General features: G+C 43.3%; 1 protein-coding gene across 22 annotated transcripts in view; it reads left to right on the top strand.

Moving 5' to 3' along the window:
* LOC119294577 overlaps positions 1-17,104 on the top strand; it is a 22,756-nt gene extending 5,652 nt beyond the window's left edge. For 2 of the 22 annotated variants that reach the window (XR_005143458.1, XR_005143457.1), the window contains exons 5-9: positions 11,848-11,959; positions 12,055-12,125; positions 13,028-14,428; positions 14,901-15,044; positions 16,619-17,104. The gene's annotated coding sequence lies outside the window, so the exon portion shown is untranslated. Of the gene's footprint in view, positions 1-21; positions 11,771-11,847; positions 11,960-12,054; positions 12,126-13,027; positions 14,429-14,886; positions 15,045-15,537; positions 15,582-15,895; positions 15,973-16,565 lie in introns of those variants that run through there. The other 20 variants (XR_005143470.1, XR_005143467.1, XR_005143464.1 and 17 more) reach the window with 20 other exon arrangements.
* The last annotated feature ends 4,026 nt before the right edge of the window (positions 17,105-21,130 follow it).

The raw sequence follows: 21,130 nt of genomic DNA, 5'->3' as shown, positions 1-21,130 counted from the left end.
TCCATTGTGGGGGAGGGGGGGGGGGAGAGCAGAGGATGGATGTGCATAAAAAGGACGAGATTCAATGAGAAGTCACATCTTGAGAAATGCACATCTGACGACTGACAAGATCCCAACACCGATAGCCCTTGTCCTCATCACTGTAACCTAAGAAGGCATTCAATAGATTGATCGGACAGTTTGGTGCGTGAAGAACGTAGCAAACACAACCAAAGTGTTTAGTAATCCATCCGTCCGAAAATACTTGTCGGAGAAATGGATGTATGTAGACATATTTCCGTTCAAGATACATTCATTTTTATCCATTTGTGCGACAAGCAATTCCGGGCGAAGGGAGTTGTCAGGGGCCCACAAAACGCTTGGATTATCACCATGTAGAGCAAAGGAGGGATGACTATTGATGAGATAGGTGGCTACGATCATCAACGCACTAGCCGCCTCATGAAGGCGGCGATGCTTGCGCTTAGCAACACCATTCTGACCACGAGCACAAGACGAGAACTGAGCAATATGCTTTTCTCAACAAGGAATTCGTGCAGCAAATGAGGGATATACACGAAAGGCATGGGTATGAGTGGAAAACTGAGTATGAACCAAGGCGGCAAATTTCTTACAGATAGACCTCACTACAAGAAGGCATAAAATATATCGACTTGTGTCGAGAGAAATCATTATAAAGATAATATAGTGGCGATGGCCTCCTTTCAAGGCAAAGGCAGCTCGATCCCAAACATCAGAGTGAACAAGATCGAAAGGACGCCGAGACAGAGTCTCGCTCTAAGGATAAGGTAATTGAACGTGTTTACCCAACTAACAATCTTGACTGTCTAAAGACACATTACCAGAGACAGATCCAAGGAGACCACGTCGAACTAAGGATGAGTCAAGAACCACACATGCGACTACGGCGATCATGCCAGAACGAGTGGGTAGACGAGGCAAGTGAGTCGAAGAGACTGGCGGCGGTGGTAGCGGAGGGAAGACGAAGCCTGGCACACTCCAGAGGGCGTGTGACTCAGCGCTAAGGGCCAACACCAAGTAGAGAACCCGTGTGCCGATCCTAAATTGGAACAAGAGTCGAAGTTGAGAATGACCCTACAACCAAATTAAAAATCTAACCTCCTGAAATGAGCTGCCGGTTAAGTATCATTAGCAGTAAGAACATGTACATGAGAATTTAGAGGGCCATTGCGGTGTCGACTGCCTGTGCGGCTATGGCGGCGCGCAGCAGGTAACACAAGATTTGGGATTGAGGCGTCACACATAGCAGCCCAAAGTCAGGCGAAGGATGCCCAGCTGGACTGGTAGGGAGCAGAGAGTACATGTGAGGTGTGGCGGAAGGTATGAAAACATTGTTGGGAGCGGATTGTCGTTGTCGTCGTTTGTTGTACGTGGAGACAAATGTCGAGGGGATGGCAATTGGGGAAGGCGAGCAGATGTCACTGGGAGGAGAAAGGCATCATTTGCCACCGTACAAACATATGTCTGTCAGTCATGACGGTGGACGGTTGTGGGCAAATCTGGTATCTGCATGTGGGTTTGTTACTAGGCTTGGTTGGGTCATAATTATGATTTGTGCTAGATTCCTTTGAAGATTGAAGCTGGAGAACTTTAGGGTGTAGTATGATCAACCTGAGATATATCGGATTTATATAGGTATATAGTATGATTGGCATGAGTGTGGTATTGGTGGACTATTGGATCATCTTGGATATTACTACTTGGATTCTAGGTTGGAGGTAACTTGGGCACTTGGATTTGTGATATTTTGACCTAAGCTTATGGATATGGGCATGTAGATGATAAATGGATCGGAGTTATTTAGGGGATTTTGGTACGAAGCCACCTTGCAAGAGGTTATTGAGTGCAGGCAACCCTGTGTTGGTGAAGGACCCTTCCTTGGCGCCGGGGGAAATGAAGTGACAGGGGTCTTAAGACTGTGAGGGCAAAATTGGGACGAGTGACTCAGCTCAGGGTTCCTCTTTGCAAGTTCAAGTGAAAAGGCAGAGGATGGCAGGGCGTGCTGCTCTTGATAGCGTTTGCATTGCTTCTTCATACCTCTTGTGCACTCTTCGTTTCCCGTCTATTCGACTTGGCGTCCTTACCTTGTTTGAGGGTTATGATCAACCTAAGATATATCGGATTTATATATGTATAGTATGGTTGGCATGAGTGTGGTATTGGTGGACTATTAGATCATCTTGGACATTACTAGTTGGATTCTAGGTTTGGAGGTAACTTGGGCACTTGGATTTGTGATATTTTGACCTAAGCTTAGTAGCTTGTATATGCTCCATTGGATCATCTTGGATATTACTACTTGGATTCTAGGTTGGAGGTAACTTGGGCAATTGGATTTGTGATATTTTGACCTAAGCTTAGTAGCTTGTATATGCCCCATATATGGATATGAGCATGGAGATGATACAAATGGATCGGAGTTGGTAGACTTTGATGATTTTGCTAGCCCTCCCCATATGTATGGGACTTAGATAACTATGATACTAGGCTTGGTTGGATTATAATTATGATTTTTGCTAGATTCCTTTGAAGATTGAAGCTGGAGAACTTTAGGGTGTAGTATGATCAACTTGAGATATATCAGATTTATATAGGTATATATGATTGGCATGAGTGTGGTATTGGCGAGCTATTGGATCATCTTGGATATCACTACTTGGATTCTAGGTTGGATGTAACTTGGGCACTTGGATTTGTGATATTTTTACCTAAGCTTAGTAGCCTGTATGTGCCCCATATGGATATGAGCATGGAGATGATACAAATGGATCGGAGTTGGTAGACTTTGATGATTTTGCTAGCTCTCGTGTATTGGACTTAGATAACTATGATACTAGGCTTGGTTGGATCATAGTTATGATTTTGTGCTAGATTCCTTTGAAGATTGAGGCACTACTTGGAATCTAGGTTGGAGGTAATTTGGGCACTTGGATTTGTGATATTTTTTACCTAAGCTTAGTAGCTTGTATGTGCCCCATATGGATATGAGCATGGCGATGATACAAATAGATCGGAGTTGGTAGACTTTGATGATTTTGCTAGGCCTCCTCATGTGTATTGGACTTAGATAACTATGATACTAGGCGTGGTTGGATCATAGTTATGATTTGTGTTGGATTCCTTCATTTGAAGATTGAAGCTGGAGAACTTTAGGGTGTAGAGTTATCAACGTGAGATATATCGAATTTATATCGGTATAGTATGATTGAAATGAGTGTGGTATTGGTGGACTATTGGATCATCTTGGATGTTGCTACTTGGATTCTAGGTTTAAGATCACTTGGGCACTTGGATTTGTGATATTTTGACCTAAGCTTAATAGCTTGTATGTGCCCCATATGAATATGAGCCATGGAGATGATACAAATGGATCAGAGTTGGTAGACTTCGATGATTTTGCTAACCCTCCCCAAAAATGTTATGTACAAGATCATCATGGTCGTGGAGGGAAAACTAGGCATGACTCAACCCAATGTATAAGAAGAAATATGATTTTGACCATGCGAATGGAAATACATGTACATGCAGTGCCGACGGAAAAAATGTTAATTTAGGGGATTTTGGTACGAAGCCACCTTGCAAGAGGTTATTGAGTGCAGGCAACCCTGCGTTGGTGAAGGACCCTTCCTTGGCGCCGGGGGAAATGAAGTGACAGGGGTCTTAAGACTGTGAGGGCAAAATTTGGACGAGTGACTCAGCTCAGGGTCCCTCTTTGCAAGTTCAAGTGAAAAGGCAGAGGATGGCAGGGCGTGCAGCTCTTGATAGCGTTTGCATCACTTCTTCATACCTCTCGTGCACTCTTCGTTTCCCGTCTATTCGACTTGGCGTCCTTACCTTGTTTGAGGGTTATGTGTCACGGACTTGGTTCCGCATCCCACGTTCCCTTGCTAGGAGTCCCTAGCCTTGGCGACAGGTAGCGACGTGCACTTGGGCGCTTGATGTCCTTGGGTAAGGGGCGGTGCCCAAGCTTGCAACTATGGCGACAACTTGCATGGGAGCAGATGATGTAGGAACAAGGCAGCACATGAGTAACTCGCAGCCAGGGAAATGATACCTAGCCGGACATGCAGGCAGTGGAGAGTACACGGGAGGTGTGGGTAGGGGTGAAAACGCTGCCGGGAGCGTACTGCTGCTCCCGTTAGTTAGTCTTTAGATCCAGAGTCAAGTGGCGAGGGTATGACGATAGTGGAAGCGGGGAAGATTCCTTCCTTTGAAGATTGAAGCTAGAGAACTTTCGGGTGTAGTATGATCAACCTAAGATATATCAGATTTATATATGTATAGTATGGTTGGCATGAGTGCGGTATTGGTGGATTGGCATGAGTGCGGTATTGGTGGACTATTAGATCATCTTGGACATTACTACTTGGATTCTAGGTTGGAGGTAACTTGGGCACTTGGATTTGTGATATTTTGACCTAAGCTTAGTAGCTTGTATATGCCCCATTGGATCATCTTGGATATTACTACTTGGATTCTAGGTTGGAGGTAACTCGGGCAATTGGATTTGTGATATTTTGATCTAAGCTTAGTAGCTTGTATGTGCCCCATATGAATATGAGCCATGGAGATGATACAAATGGATCGGAGTTGGTAGACTTCGATGATTTTGCTAACCCTCCCCAAAAATGTTATGTACAAGATAACTTGGGCACTTGGATTTGTGATATTTTGACCTAAGCTTAGTAGCTTGTATGTGCCCCATATGAATATGAGCCATGGAGATGATACAAATGGATCGGAGTTGGTAGACTTCGATGATTTTGCTAACCCTCCGCAAAAATGTTATTTACAAGATAACTTGGGCACTTGGATTTGTGATATTTTGACCTAAGCTTAGTGGCTTGTATGTGCCCCATATGAATATGAGCCATGGAGATGATACAAATGGATCGGAGTTGGTAGACTTCGATGATTTTGCTAACCCTCTCCAAAAATGTTATGTACAAGATCATCATGGTTGTGGAGGGAAAACTAGGCATGACTCAACCCAATGTACAAGAAGAAATATGATTTTGACCATGCGAATGGAAATACATGTACATGCCACCTTGCAAGAGGTTATTGAGTGCAGGCAACCCTGTGTTGGTGAAGGACCCATCCTTGGCACCAGGGAAATGAAGTGACAGGGGTCTTAAGACTGTTAGGACAAAATTGGGACGAGTGACTCAGCTCAGGGTTCCTCTTTGCATGTTCAAGTGAAAAGGCGGAGGATGGCAGGGCGTGCTGCTCTTGATAGCGTTTGCATCGCTTCTTCATACCTCTCGTGCACTCTTCGTTTCCCGTCTATTCGACTTGGCGTCCTTACCATGTTTGAGGGTTATGTGTCACGGACTTGGTTCCGCATCCCACGTTCCCTTGCTAGGAGTCCCTTGCCTTGGCGACAGGTAGCGACGTGCACTTGGGCGCTTGGCCTCCTTGGGTAAGTTCGGGGTCGGTGCCCAAGCTTGCAGCTATGGCGACAACTTGCATGGGAGCAGATGATGTAGGAACAAGGCAGCACACGAGTAACTCGCAGCCAGGGAAATGATACCCAGCCGAACATGCAGGCAATGGAGAGTACACGGGAGGTGTGGGTAGGGGTGAAAACGCTGCCGAGAGCGTACTGCTGCTGCCGTTAGTTAGCCTTTAGATCCAGAGTCAAGTGGCGAGGGTATGACGATAGGGGAAGCGGGGAAGATTCCTTCCTTTGAAGATTGAAGCTGGGGAACTTTTGGGTGTAGTATGATCAACCTAAGATATATCGGATTTATATATGTATAGTATGGTTGGCATGAGTGCGGTATTGGTGGACTATTAGATCATCTTGGACATTACTACTTGGATTCTAGGTTGGAGGTAACTTGGGCACTTGGATTTGTGATATTTTGACCTAAGCTTAGTAGCTTGTATATGCCCCATTGGATCATCTTGGATACTACTACTTGGATTCTAGGTTGGAGGTAGCTTGGGCAATTGGATTTGTGATATTTTGACCTAAGCTTAGTAGCTTGTATGTGCCCATATATGGATATGAGCATGGAGATGATACAAATGGATCGGAGTTGGTAGACTTTGATGATTTTGCTAGCCCTGCCCATATGTATTGGACTTAGATAACTATGATACTAGGCTTGGTTGGATTATAACTATGATTTTTGCTAGATTCCTTTGAAGATTGAAGCTGGAGAACTTTAGGGTGTAGTATGATCAACTTGAGATATATCAGATTTATATAGGTATATATGATTGGCATGAGTGTGGTATTGGCGAGCTATTGGATCATCTTGGATATCACTACTTGGATTCTAGGTTGGATGTAACTTGGGCACTTGGATTTGTGATATTTTTACCTAAGCTTAGTAGCTTGTATGTGCCCCATATGGATATGAGCATGGAGATGATACAAATGGATCGGAGTTGGTAGACTTTGATGATTTTGCTAGCTCTCGTGTATTGGACTTAGATAACTATGATACTAGGCTTGGTTGGATCATGGAGATTTTGTGCTAGATTCCTTTGAAGATTGAGGCACTACCTGGAATCTAGGTTGGAGGTAACTTGGGCAGTTGGATTTGTGATATTCTTTACCTAAGCTTAGTAGCTTGTATGTGCCCCATATGGATATGAGCATGGCGATGATACAAATGGATCGGAGTTGGTAGACTTTGATGATTTTGCTAGCCCTCCTCATGTGTATTGGACTTAGATAACTATGATACTAGGCTTGGTTGGATCATAGTTATGATTTGTGTTGGATTCCTTAATTTGAAGATTGAAGCTGGAGAACTTTAGGGTGTAGAGTTATCAACGTGAGATATATCGAATTTATATAGGTATAGTATGATTGAAATGAGTGTGGTATTGGTGGTCTATTGGATCATCTTGGATATCGCTAATTGGATTCTAGGTTTAAGATAACTTGGGCACTTGGATTTGTGATATTTTGACCTAAGCTTAGTAGCTTGTATGTGCCCCATATGAATATGAGCCATGGAGATGATACAAATGGATCGGAGTTGGTAGACTTCGATGATTTTGCTAACCCTCTCCAAAAATGTTATGTACAAGATCATCATGGTCGTGGAGGGAAAACTAGGCATGACTCAACCCAATGTATAAGAAGAAATATGATTTTGACCATGCAAATGGAGATACATGTACATGCAGTGCCAACGAAAAAAATGTTAATTTAGGGGATTTTGGTACGAAGCCACCTTGCAAGAGGTTATTGAGTGTAGGCAACCCTGCGTTGGTGAAGGACCCTTCCTTGGCGTCGGGGGAAATGAAGTGACAGGGGTCTTAAGACTGTGAGGGCAAAATTGGGACGAGTGACTCAGCTCAGGGTTCCTCTTTGCAAGTTCAAGTGAAAAGGCAGAGGATGGCAGGGCGTGCTGCTCTTGATAGCGTTTGCATCGCTTCTTCATACCTCTCGTGCACTCTTCGTTTCCCGTCTATTCGACTTGGCGTCCTTACCTTGTTTGAGGGTTATGTGTCACGGACTTGGTTCCGCATCCCACGTTCCCTTGCTAGGAGTCCCTAGCCTTGGCGACAGGTAGCGACGTGCACTTGGGCGCTTGACGTCCTTGGGTAAGTTCGGGGGCGGTGCCCAAGCTTGCAACTATGGCGACAACTTGCATGGGAGCAAATGATGTAGTAACAAGGCAGCACACGAGTAACTCGCAGCCAGGGAAATGATACCTAGCCGGACATGCAGGCAGTGGAGAGTACACGGGAGGTGTGGGTAGTGTGAAAACGCTGCCGGGAGCGTACTGCTGCTGTCGTTAGTTAGCCTTTAGATCCAGAGTCAAGTGGCGAGGGTATGACGATAAGGGAAGCGGGGAAGATTCCTTCCTTTGAAGATTGAAGCTAGAGAACTTTCGGGTGTAGTATGATCAACCTAAGATATATCGGATTTATATATGTATAGTATGGTTGGCATGAGTGCGGTATTGGTGGATTGGCATGAGTGCGGTATTGGTGGACTATTAGGTCATCTTGGACATTACTACTTGGATTCTAGGTTGGAGGTAACTTGGGCGCTTGGATTTGTGATATTTTGACCTAAGCTTAGTAGCTTGTATATGCCCCATTGGATCATCTTGGATACTACTACTTGGATTCTAGGTTGGAGGTAACTTGGGCAATTGGATTTGTGATATTTTGACCTAAGCTTAGTAGCTTGTATGTGCCCCATATGAATATGAGCCATGGAGATGATACAAATGGATCGGAGTTGGTAGACTTTGATGATTTTGCTAACCCTCCCCAAAAATGTTATGTACAAGATAACTTGGGCACTTGGATTTGTGATATTTTGACCTAAGCTTAGTAGCTTGTATGTGCCCCATATGAATATGAGCCATGGAGATGATACAAATGGATCGGAGTTGGTAGACTCTGATGATTTTGCTAACCCTCTCCAAAAATGTTATGTACAAGATCATCATGGTCGTGGAGGGAAAACTAGGCATGACTCAACCCAATGTATAAGAAATATGATTTTGACCATGCAAATGGAGATACATGTACATGCAGTGCCAACGAAAAAAATGTTAATTTAGGGGATTTTGGTACGAAGCCACCTTACAAGAGGTTATTGAGTGTAGGCACCCCTGCGTTGGTGAAGGACCCTTCCTTGGCACCGGGGGAAATGAAGTGACAGGGGTCTTAAGACTGTGAGGGCAAATTTGGGACGAGTGACTCAGCTCAGGGTTCCTCTTTGCAAGTTCAAGTGAAAAGGCAGAGGATGGCAGGGCATGCTGCTCTTGATAGCGTTTGCATCGCTTCTTCATACCTCTCGTGCACTCTTCGTTTCCCGTCTATTCGACTTGGCGTCCTTACCTTGTTTGAGGGTTATGTGTCACGGACTTGGTTCCGCATCCCACGTTCCCTTGCTAGGAGTCCCTAGCCTTGGCGACAGGTAGCGACGTGCACTTGGGCGCTTGACGTCCTTGGGTAAGTTCGGGGGCGGTGCCCAAGCTTGCAACTATGGCGACAACTTGCATGGGAGCAGATGATGTAGGAACACGGCAGCACACGAGTAACTCGCAGCCAGGGAAATGATACCTAGCCGGACATGCAGGCAGTGGAGAGTACACGGGAGGTGTGGGTAGGGGTGAAAACGCTGCCGGGAGCGTACTGCTGCTGCCGTTAGTTAGCCTTTAGATCCAGAGTCAAGTGGCGAGGGTATGACGTATGGGAAGCGGGGAAGATTCCTTCCTTTCAAGATTGAAGCTAGAGAACTTTCGGGTGTAGTATGATCAACCTAAGATATATCGGATTTATATATGTATAGTATGGTTGGCATGAGTGCGGTATTGGTGGATTGGCATGAGTGCGGTATTGGTGGACTATTAGATCATCTTGGACATTACTACTTGGATTCTAGGTTGGAGGTAACTTGGGCACTTGGATTTGTGATATTTTGACCTAAGCTTAGTAGCTTGTATATGCCCCATTGGATCATCTTGGATACTACTACTTGGATTCTAGGTTGGAGGTAACTTGGGCAATTGGATTTGTGATATTTTGACCTAAGCTTAGTAGCTTGTATGTGCCCCATATGAATATGAGCCATGGAGATGATACAAATGGATTGGAGTTGGTAGACTTCGATGATTTTGCTAACCCTCCCCAAAAATGTTATGTACAAGATAACTTGGGCACTTGGATTTGTGATATTTTGACCTGAGCTTAGTAGCTTGTATGTGCCCCATATGAATATGAGCCATGGAGATGATACAAATGGATCGGAGTTGGTAGACTTCGATGATTTTGCTAACCCTCTCCAAAAATGTTATGTACAAGATCATCATGGTTGTGGAGGGAAAACTAGGCATGACTCAACCCAATGTATAAGAAGAAATATGATTTCGACCATGCGAATGGAAATACATGTACATGCCACCTTGCAAGAGGTTATTGAGTGCAGGCAACCCTGTGTTGGTGAAGGACCTATCCTTGGCGCCGGGGAAATGTAGTGACAGGGGTCTTAAGACTGTGAGGGCAAAATTGGGACGAGTGACTCAGCTCAGGGTTCCTCTTTGCATGTTCAAGTGAAAAGGCGGAGGATGGCAGGGCGTGCTGCTCTTGATAGCGTTTGCATCGCTTCTTCATACCTCTCGTGCACTCTTCGTTTCCCGTCTATTCGACTTGGCGTCCTTACCATGTTTGAGGGTTATGTGTCACGGACTTGGTTCCGCATCCCACGTTCCCTTGCTAGGAGTCCCTAGCCTTGGCGACAGGTAGCGACGTGCACTTGGGCGCTTGGCGTCCTTGGGTAAGTTCGGGGCCGGTGCCCAAGCTTGCAGCTATGACGACAACTTGCATGGGAGCAGATGATGTAGGAACAAGGCAGCACACGAGTAACTCGCAGCCAGGGAAATGATACCTAGCCGAATATGCAGGCAATGGAGAGTACACGGGAGGTGTGGGTAAGGGTGAAAATGCTGCCGGGAGCGTACTGCTGCTGCCGTTAGTTAGCCTTTAGATCCAGAGTCAAGTGGCGAGGGTATGATGATAGGGGATCGGGGAAGATTCCTTCCTTTGAAGATTGAAGCTGGAGAACTTTCGGGTGTAGTATGATCAACCTAAGATATATCGGATTTATATATGTATAGTATGGTTGGCATGAGTGCGGTATTGGTGGACTATTAGATCATCTTGGACATTACTACTTGGATTCTAGGTTGGAGGTAACTTGGGCACTTGGATTTGTGATATTCTGACCTAAGCTTAGTAGCTTGTATATGCCCCATTGGATCATCTTGGATATTACTACTTGGATTCTAGGTTGGAGGTAGCTTGGGCAATTGGATTTGTGATATTTTGACCTAAGCTTAGTAGCTTGTATGTGCCCATATATGGATATGAGCATGGAGATGATACAAATGGATCGGAGTTGGTAGACTTTGATGATTTTGCTAGCCCTGCCCATATGTATTGGACTTAGATAACTATGATACTAGGCTTGGTTGGATTATAATTATGATTTTTGCTAGATTCCTTTGAAGATTGAAGCTGGAGAACTTTAGGTTGTAGTATGATCAACTTGAGATATATCAGATTTATATAGGTATATATGATTGGCATGAGTGTGGTATTTGTGAGCTATTGGATCATCTTGGATATCACTACTTGGATTCTAGGTTGGATGTAACTTGGGCACTTGGATTTGTGATATTTTTACCTAAGCTTAGTAGCTTGTATGTGCCCCATATGGATATGAGTATGGAGATGATACAAATGGATCGGAGTTGGTAGACTTTGATGATTTTTCTAGCTCTCGTGTATTGGACTTAGATAACTATGATACTAGGCTTGGTTGGATCATCCAAAACATTAACGTACGCATCAAGGCCCCTCGCTCGCGCGTGCCATGTGTGAAGGAAGAGACAATCGATTTACTGTGCAGCCAGATTTATATTGGCTACAAAAAACAAAGGTGACCCACCACGGTTGCAGCGAGCAAGAGGGAATCGCCTCGAGCCCCTCCCTTCTCATCTCTCCCACGCAACCTCCATGGTGGGCGGCTAGCTGGGGTTGCCGCCGCCGCCGCCCCCGCCCCATCGGCCCATCCCTGTTCATCCTACACCGGCCACCGGAGAAGGGGCGTTCCTCAGATCCTCTTCTCCCCAAACCTTCTCGTCTTCGTGTTCCACCCGTCGTCCATGATGGCTGTAGACGGGGCGGGGAAGGGGATGTCATCGAGGTGCCGTTCGGGCGGCGAGTTGCAGAGGAGGGGCGCGGGCAAGAGGATGGCATTGAGGTGCGTTGATTCCTCTGATTTTTTGGTCATCTTGTGCTAAGATCTTGCCCCCATTCTTGAACTTGTTGGTTTTGTAGGGTTCTTGTGAATCGTGTTGGTCGTTCTAGGGCGTTGGAGTGGGCCAAATACCTGACGACGGGTAAGATGGAGGTGTTGTCCGAACAGTGGTTGCTCGGCTGCGACCATATGGTGAGGCTCATTTTCTTCTTTTTGTGATTGATTGATTGTTCACAAGATAGGTTAGATTTTTGTGGCATATCACTATGCTTTGTCTGTTGGTGTAGACCTTTTCCTATTGTATTATCAGCTGTGTGACGAGAGGATAGACCGACCAATCTGAAGCTGCTACTCCCTTGTAAGTTCCATGTACTGGGATTTTACTTCTTGAGTTTTCTCTCTAAATGGTAGAATGAAAAGAGGCAAAAGTTATATATGGATTGATTCCTGAAGTGCTTAGATCACACAGGGCAGACTTCATAGTGGGAGGTGCTTGACTTCCAATTCCAAGAAACAATTTTTGACTTCCAATTCCAAGAAACAATTTTTAACATGCTTGAGGGAGCTTAAGGTTCCATTGACTTTAGTTTCATCAAAATCTATAATTTGTAGGAAGGTATTTGTTGCCAAAAGATGTTGGTCGTTCTACCATTAGACTGACAATCCCATCTTTAATTTTTACTGCACTTTTAGGAAACTGCAATTTACATCTTCTCTCTTTTTATATAAACTTGCTAAGATTATTTATTTTTCTTTGGTCTCTCATCCTACCGTAGCTATCTATCTGTTGCATATGCATTTAAAATTAGGCATTTAAAATTGGTGATGTCCCTTTTAGTTTGCTACATTCTTCGACTATTTGTTAGGAAACACACTAATTTCAGAAGAACTATGCTGATCTCACCATATTTATTTGGTGGTGTTCGTGTGTTTGATGTTATGATCCTTGTATTGACAAGTTGTTTGCACCATGGTCTTTGACTCTGTTTCTGAGATCAGGTGGCTGGACTACTTTGACTCATAGTTGAGATAATTGCATTTCAACGGCTGAAACTATTTTTGCACTATACTTATATTTAATTAACCTCTGAACAACCATCTAAAAGACTGCACAAATCTTCCCGTTTAACCAGTAAAAAATGGACCTTTATGTTTTGAAGTTTGAAGAACATTTACAGTTTGGGATGATCTTACTCTTTGTTCAGAGTGAATTTACTATCTCAAATATATCCTATGATTCGTTGATAATGTGTATTGCAGATTCATCATGTAATAAAAAAGAGCCTTTGTGATACAGAACATGATTTAATTATCTTTTACAACTCCCATTTGGATTCGTTCAGTGTCCACAGCTCTAGACATCGATCTCATCTACCTCATCTGTATGGTAATGGTTCAACGATTAAATGTCTGTTCTTGGTAGTTTTTTGAGTATGTCTACTGAAGTTGTAAGTTTTTTGTATTCTAATTTGGTTGAGATACTTAAACAGTGATTTGTTACTTCACCTGTCGATAAATGTAGGGCTAAAGCAATAACTGGGAAATTATGAATTCCATGTACTTGTCATAGCCGATTCTTTGTTGTTCAGTAGTTTGTTTCAAGAGTGCAGGTCATTTTTCTATAAGCTGGATGAATAGCTCCCTTGTTCAGTATGTACTGAATTTTACTTGCTATTTTATTAATCCTATTAAGCAAAGATGCCTTTTCTGCATTGTCACACATTAATGCTCCTATTTGAAGGACCCAGGAGAAAATTCAGCGTTTGTACTACTATGTTTCCATAGTAGTTATGCTCTTTCTCTGAAATAAGAACAATCAAATAGAAATATAGTGTTGATTCTTCTCCTTTTGTAACAATTTGTTCTTAGCTATAATATTAACATGAATTGTATTTGTGAAGTTGTCCCTAAGCAGAACAAGTTGGCATGGAGCAGTCTGTTCTAAAAGTAATGTATCCATATGTTACTGCCAATCAGGTGTTTCCTTTCTTTCTTTACCTGAAGCTCTATATGAATTGTTCTCTGAGTGCAAGTGGTCCATGTGGATTTTTAACATATCATGCTATGTACGAGTGATGGTTCTCTATTTCCAGATTAGATATGATGGATAGTGTCAGATTACTGAGCACCATTTACATATCCCTGAAGTTATATTACGCTGTTGTGTTATATATACAAAAATAGTTATTGTGGATGCTGATGCATGCAACTATAGGAGGAAAAAATAATTGTTTTTGTCGAAGGTCTTGGTTTCTGCGGGATGGATCTACGCGTTGCCCTCTTGGGTTATCATCCTTGTTTTGCCCAAAATGACTAAGCTTCAGTTACTCTGTTTTGATTCCCTAACTCCAGCATTATATGTAGTCGGACTAACCCAGTAGTACTAATAACACTTTGGTTTCCCTAAGCTTCAATTTAGTTTTGTTTTCGCATTACTTCTTTTCCATATGGGTTGGAGTGGGAGCTATGATATTCTCTTTTCACGATATGATTATCTGAAAGATTACTAAGCAAACAATTATTTTTAATACACATAGGATAGGGACATGAGTTTTAACTTCCTCTGGTTGTGAGGAGATAATAAAGAAGCTGAGAGATCGACTGTTTGAGAAGCGGGTTCAGGAGATCAAAGCCAACAACAACCTAGGCTTTGAAAAAGATGTAAGCGCTCATGTTATAAGATTTGATGCCTGTTCTTTGATTAGCAATTGTTTAGTTGTATGAATAAGTTATCTGCCTTGCAAGTCTATTTTTCAAGGATAAATATGAAGTGTATATTCTATGCTAGGCCGTCATAGTGATGCGTCAAATTTAGAGGTTATTGAACATGATCACCTCTGAAAAGTAGAAATGCATTAGACCTTGGAGGCTGCTTGTGAAAAGGAAGTGTTTCGGGTCACTCGCTTTGATGGTTTGTAGATCTTTTTTTTGTAAGTTCGTGGTTTCTTCAAGGACTTGTGGTGAGAATGGTGTGTTATATTAACTAGCTGAAGGAGGAAGGCAGATGGAAAGAACATGAGATGCACAAGCTCCTGACTTTAAATCAGAAGCAGCAAATAATCAGTTTTCACATTTATTTCCTTACTTGTTGCTTCCAAATAACTTGGCAGTTATGCTAGCCTGCTCCATGTAGGTTTACAATGAAAAACTGAGGAAGTTGTGATGGACTGAAAGATTTGCTTGAAGCAAAGGCATCCACCTGGGATATATATGGCTAGAAGCTACAGCGAGCAACTGCTTCTTTTCAGCTGCTAATGAGATATTTATGTGTTCATAGGTATATGATCACTTTCTTCGCTCCCATTTCTACGCATTATGGTTCACCTTTGGAAAAAGCTGTTGTGTAGTATTTCTATGCATTTTGGTTTGCATACATCTTAGTGAAGTGCTTGCTGATAAGAAGAAGAGAGATATACCAGTCACTTGTGTGTTAGTTATTGTTTCAAACATGGCAATGAAAGTCTACAGAGAAATTCAAACAATTAATTACATATCCTCTTACTTAGGTAAACTAGTGATTGCCTGATTCTCAGATAGCTTGGTTTGCGGCACACGCATTTGCAGAATCTACAATGCATTTTCTCTGTTATTTTCAATATAAATGTATCGAGTTACTATGACTATATTCAGTCTGTGTGTTAGATGTGAGTGATGGACAGGGTCACACACACTTCTTTTTCTCCATTTATATTTTTTCTTGAACTTTGTTTTGGTGCAACTCCTCTGGAGACATACTTATCTTTCTTGTTGTGGTCCTCCTACTGATTCAGGTTATGCCCTTGTTGGTAAGTTTGTGAGTAAGGTGTCGTTTGAGGTGATTCTCTCATTTATCTTATTTTTCTTATTATTAGGTCAGCATAGTAGACTAGGTGTCAGGTTTATGTCCACTATATATAGCAATTACATTATTGAATTTGTTTGTTTTGGTTTGATAAGTTACCAAAGCTTCCAGCCTTAATGTGAGCATATTATAGTGTCGAGCTTTATTTCCACTACATTTGTAGAGTTATGCTAGTGTTAAAAAGGGTACATATGCTATTTCTACAGTTAAAACATTTTTGACAAGCTTATCTTACCTATGAATGCCCTTGCACAAAACATGTTAATATTTGTTCTATTGTCTTTTAGGAGGGCCACAAGCCTAGGATGATTTTTTTTACTATGTTTGGGAACTGAAATATTAGCTGCAGAACTATATTAAAATGGTAGGTTGCTGCACATTACCCGCTGACTAACATCTGATCTTACCTATGACTATGCTTCAGTATAACAGTTAGGCCTTGCATAAGTACAATGTCAAAGTACAACAGATGCCCCTTTGTATATTTACAAATACAATGGTCTATTTCCGAACGAAAATGCTCGATTAGTATAAATAATAGTTCATTGTTAATCGATGGTACTGAGATCTATTTTAGTGTTCTTTTTGCGTTAGAAGAGAGTAAGGTGCAAAACTGACTCATCTGATTTCCAGCATTTTGGAGAGAGTTCCAAATATCTACCAGATATTAATTATCTGTGAAAAATTCTTAGCATGTGGCCATCTAAATTTATTTGGTTACCTAAGCTGCACAAACCAGGTTTACTCTTTATTGGAAATACACCTGATCCTTTTTATATGGCAATGATAGATCTAGGATTAGTTCTCAACTGCTTATGACTTGTTAATGAGTACTTGGACTTAATATTTCTTATTATTTGTTGTCAAATACACCTAAAGGCACCACCGTGTTTATTTTTGTTAATAGTCTTTGACTTGATATTAGAACTTGCTTATCAAATGGTTGTCTCTTTGTAGTGCGTGTGCTATATTCAAGCCAAAGATATGAACTGGAGTGCATATGCATGCAGGGGAGTGCATCGGGGCATCGGGCGGTCGTATGAGAAGAAGTGCGTTCAGCTGAGGACCCATGATGCCAACGGTGCAGAGCCGTTCACCATCGAGAGGATCAGGGCTGCCATTAGGACCTTCGAGACGAAGCTCAACATCTCCGCCGCCTTTCTCGACGAAATCTCCCAAAGGCTCATTGCCGCTTGCGATAACTCATAGCGTTCCTCTCCTTGCCGTGCGGTTGAAGGGAGGCATCAGAGGCATGCCGCCGCCGCCAGGGCTGAAACGTGCAGCAATTTCTATTGTTGTATGTTATGTTGCCATGCAACAAGATGCTTTTGTTGATGGTATTATATTGTTGTGTGTTACCTGTGATGTGATGAAACACTGATGAGATTTTAGGTTCTTACTCATGTGATGCATCAACATAATAAGTTTATGAAAATTTACATGTATGTGCTATCCAGATTAAAAAAGAAGTTGAAAGGGTTGTTCCCTACCTGCCATCACCTAGTCCATTTGCACTGCTCTAAATCTGACCCAATAAGAGTACTTAGTACACAGGTAAGAAAGTGAAAGGGGCGCCCCACCTGGCACCGCCCCAGCTTCCTCTCAAGAGGCGCACTCGGGGTGTGCCCCAACCACTAGTAGTTATGATTTTGTGCTAGATTCCTTTGAAGATTGAGGCACTACCTGGAATCTAGGTTGGAGGTAACTTGGGCACTTGGATTCGTGATATTTTTACCTAAGCTTAGTAGCTTGTATGTGCCCCATATGGATATGAGCATGGCGATGATACAAATGGATCGGAGTTGGTAGACTTTGATGATTTTGCTAGCCCTCCTCGTGTGTATTGGACTTAGATAACTATGATACTAGGCTTGGTTGGATCATAGTTATGATTTGTGCTGGATTCCTTCATTTGAAGATTGAAGCTGGAGAACTTTAGGGTGTAGAGTTATCGTGAGATATATCGAATTTATATAGGCATAGTATGATTGAAATGAGTGTGGTATTTGTGGACTATTGGATCATCTTGGATATTGCTACTTGGATTCTAGGTTTAAGATAACTTGGGCACTTGGATTTGTGATATTTTGACCTAAGCTTAATAGCTTGTATGTGCCCCATATGAATATGAGCCACGGAGATGATACAAATGGATCGGAGTTGGTAGACTTCGATGATTTTGCTGACCCTCCCCAAAAATGTTATGTACAAGATCATCATGGCCGTGGAGGGAAAACTAGGCATGACTCAACCCAATGTATAAGAAGAAATATGATTTTGACCATGCGAATGGAAATACATGTACATGCAGTGCCAACGAAAAAAAAAGTTAATTTAGGGGATTTTGGTACGAAGCCACCTTGCAAGAGGTAATTGATTGTAGGCAACCCTTCGTTGGCGCTGGGGGAAATGAAGTGACATGGGTCTTAAGACTGTGAGGGCAAAATTGGGACGAGTGACTCAGCTCAGGGTTCCTCTTTGCAAGTTCAAGTGAAAAGGCAGAGGATGGCAGGGCATGCTGCTCTTGATAGTGTTTGCATCGCTTCTTCATACCTCTTGCACTCTTCGTTTCCCGTCGATTCGACTTTGCGTCCTTACCTTGTTTGAGGGTTATGTGTCACGGACTTGGTTCCGCATCCCACGTTCCCTTGCTAGGAGTCCCTAGCCTTGGCGACAGGTAGCGACGTGCACTTGGGCGCTTAGCGTCCTTGGGTAAGTTCGGGGGCGGTGCCCAAGCTTGCAGCTATGGCGACAACTTGCATGGGAGCAGATGATGTAGGAACAAGGCAGCACACGAGTAACTCGCAGCCAGGGAAATGATACCTAGTCGGACATGCAGGCAGTGGAGAGTACACGGGAGGTGTGGGTAGGGGTGAAAACGCTGCCGAGAGTGTACTGCTGCTGCCGTTAGTTAGCCTTTAGATCCAGAGTCAAGTGGCGAGGGTATGACGTATGGGAAGCGGGGAAGATTCCTTCCTTTCAAGATTGAAGCTAGAGAACTTTCGGGTGTAGTATGATCAACCTAAGATATATCGGATTTATATATGTATAGTATGGTTGGCATGAGTGCGGTATTGGTGGACTATTAGATCATCTTGGACATTACTACTTGGATTCTAGGTTGAAGGTAACTTGGGCACTTGGATTTGTAATATTTTGACCTAAGCTTAGTAGCTTGTATATGCCCCATTGGATCATCTTGGATATTACTACCTGAATTCTAGGTTGGACGTAACTTGGGCAATTGGATTTGTGATATTTTGACCTAAGCTTAGTAGCTTGTATGTGCCCCATATATGGATATGAGCATGAAGATGATACAAATGGATCAGAGTTGGTAGACTTTGATGATTTTGCTAGCCCTCCCCATATGTATTGGACTTAGATAACTATGATACTAGGCTTGGTTGGATTATAACTATGATTTTTGCTAGATTCCTTTGAAGATTGAAGCTGGAGAACTTTAGGGTGTAGTATGGTCAACTTGAGATATCTCAGATTTATATAGGTATATATGATTGGCATGAGTGTGGTATTGGTGAACTATTGGATCATCTTGGATATCACTACTTGGATTCTAGCTTGGAGGTAACTTGGGCACTTGGATTTGTGATATTTTTACCCAAGCTTAGTAGCTTGTATGTGCCCCATATGGATATGAGCATGGAGATGATACAAATGGATCGGAGTTGGTAGACTTTGATGATTTTGCTAGCCCTCATGTGTATTGGACTTAGATAGCTATGATACCAGGCTTGGTTGGATCATTGTTATGATTTTGTGCTAGATTCCTTTGAAGATTGAGGCACTACTTGGATTCTAGATTGGAAGTAACTTGGGCACTTGGATTTGTGATATTTTTACCTAAGCTTAGTAGCTTGTATGTGCCCCATATGGATATGAGCATGGTGATGATACAATGGATCGGAGTTGGTAGACTTTGGTGATTTTGCTAGCCCTCCTCATGTGTATTGGACTTAGATAACTATGATACTAGGCTTGGTTGGATCATAGTTATGATTTGTGCTGGATTCCTTCATTTGAAGATTGAAGCTGGAGAACTTTAGGGTGCAGAGTTATCAACGTGAGATATATTGAATTTATACAGGTATAGTATGCTTGAAATGAGTGTAGTATTGGTGGTCTATTGGAACATCTTGGATATTGCTACTTGGATTCTAGGTTTAAGATAAATTGGGCACTTGGATTTGTGATATTTTGACCGAAGCTTAATAGCTTGTATGTGCCCCATATGAATATGAGCCATGGAGATGATACAAATGGATCGGAGTTGGTAGACTTCGATGATTTTACTAACCCTCCCCAAAAAATTTATGTAGAAGATCATCATGGTCGTGGAGGGAAAACTAGGCATGACTCAACCCAATGTATAAGAAGAAATATGATTTTGACCATGCGAATGGAAATACATGTACATGTAGTGCCAACGGAAAAAAATGTTAATTTAGGGGATTCTGGTATGAAGCCACCTTGCAAGAGGTTATTGAGTGTAGGCAACCCTGCGTCGGTGAAGGACCCTTCCTTGGCGCCGGGGGAAATGAAGTGACAGGGGTCTTAAGACTGTGAGGGCTGTTGGGGAATGTAGTAATTTCAAAAAAATTCATACACACACGCAAGATCATGGTGATGCATAGCAACGAGAGGGGAGAGTGTAGTCTATGTACCCTCGTAGACCGGCAACGGAAGCGTTGACACAACATAGAGGAAGTAGTCGTACGTCTTCCCGATCCGACCGATCCAAGTACCGAACGTACGACACCTCCGAGTTCTGCACACGTTCAACTCGGTGACGTCCCTCGAGCTCCGATCCAGCCGAGTGTTGAGGGAGAGTTTCGTCAGCATGACAGCGTGATGACGGTGATGATGTTCTACCGACGCAGGGCTTCGCCTAAGCACCGCTACGAATGACCGAGGTGGAATATGGTGGAGGGGGCACCGCACACAGCTAAGGAACGATCACGAAGATCAACTTGTGTGTTATGGGGTGCCCCCTGCCCCCGTATATAAAGGAGGGAGGGGGAAGGTGCGGCCGACCCCTAGGGGTGCGCCTGGAGGAGTCCTACTCCCACCGGGAGTAGGACTCCCCCCTCTTGCCTTGCTGGAGAAGGAAATGGGAAGGGGGAAAGAGGAAAGGGGGGCGCCACCCCCCCTTCCTTGTCTTATTCGGACTAGGGGGGAGGGGGCGCGCGGCCTGCCCTGGCCGGCCCTCCTCTTCTCCCTTAGGGCCCATGTAGGCCCATTAACCCCCCCGGAGGGGGGGGGGGTTCCGATAACCCCCCGGTACTCCGGTAAAATCCCGATTTCACCCGGAACGATTCCGATATCCAAATATAGGCTTCCAATATATCAATCTGTATGTCTCGACCATTTCGAGACTCCTCGTCATGTCCGTGATCACATCCGGGACTCCGAACAACCTTCCGTACATCAAAACACAAAAACCCTAATTACGATCGTCACCGAACTTTAAGCGTGTGGACCCTACGGGTTCGAGAACTATG

Source organism: Triticum dicoccoides, chromosome 4B (genome assembly GCF_002162155.2).
Source record: "Triticum dicoccoides isolate Atlit2015 ecotype Zavitan chromosome 4B, WEW_v2.0, whole genome shotgun sequence".
NCBI lineage: Eukaryota > Viridiplantae > Streptophyta > Magnoliopsida > Poales > Poaceae > Triticum > Triticum dicoccoides.
Note: the sequence above shows the minus strand (reverse complement) of the source record. Positions and strands in the feature narration are given on the sequence as shown.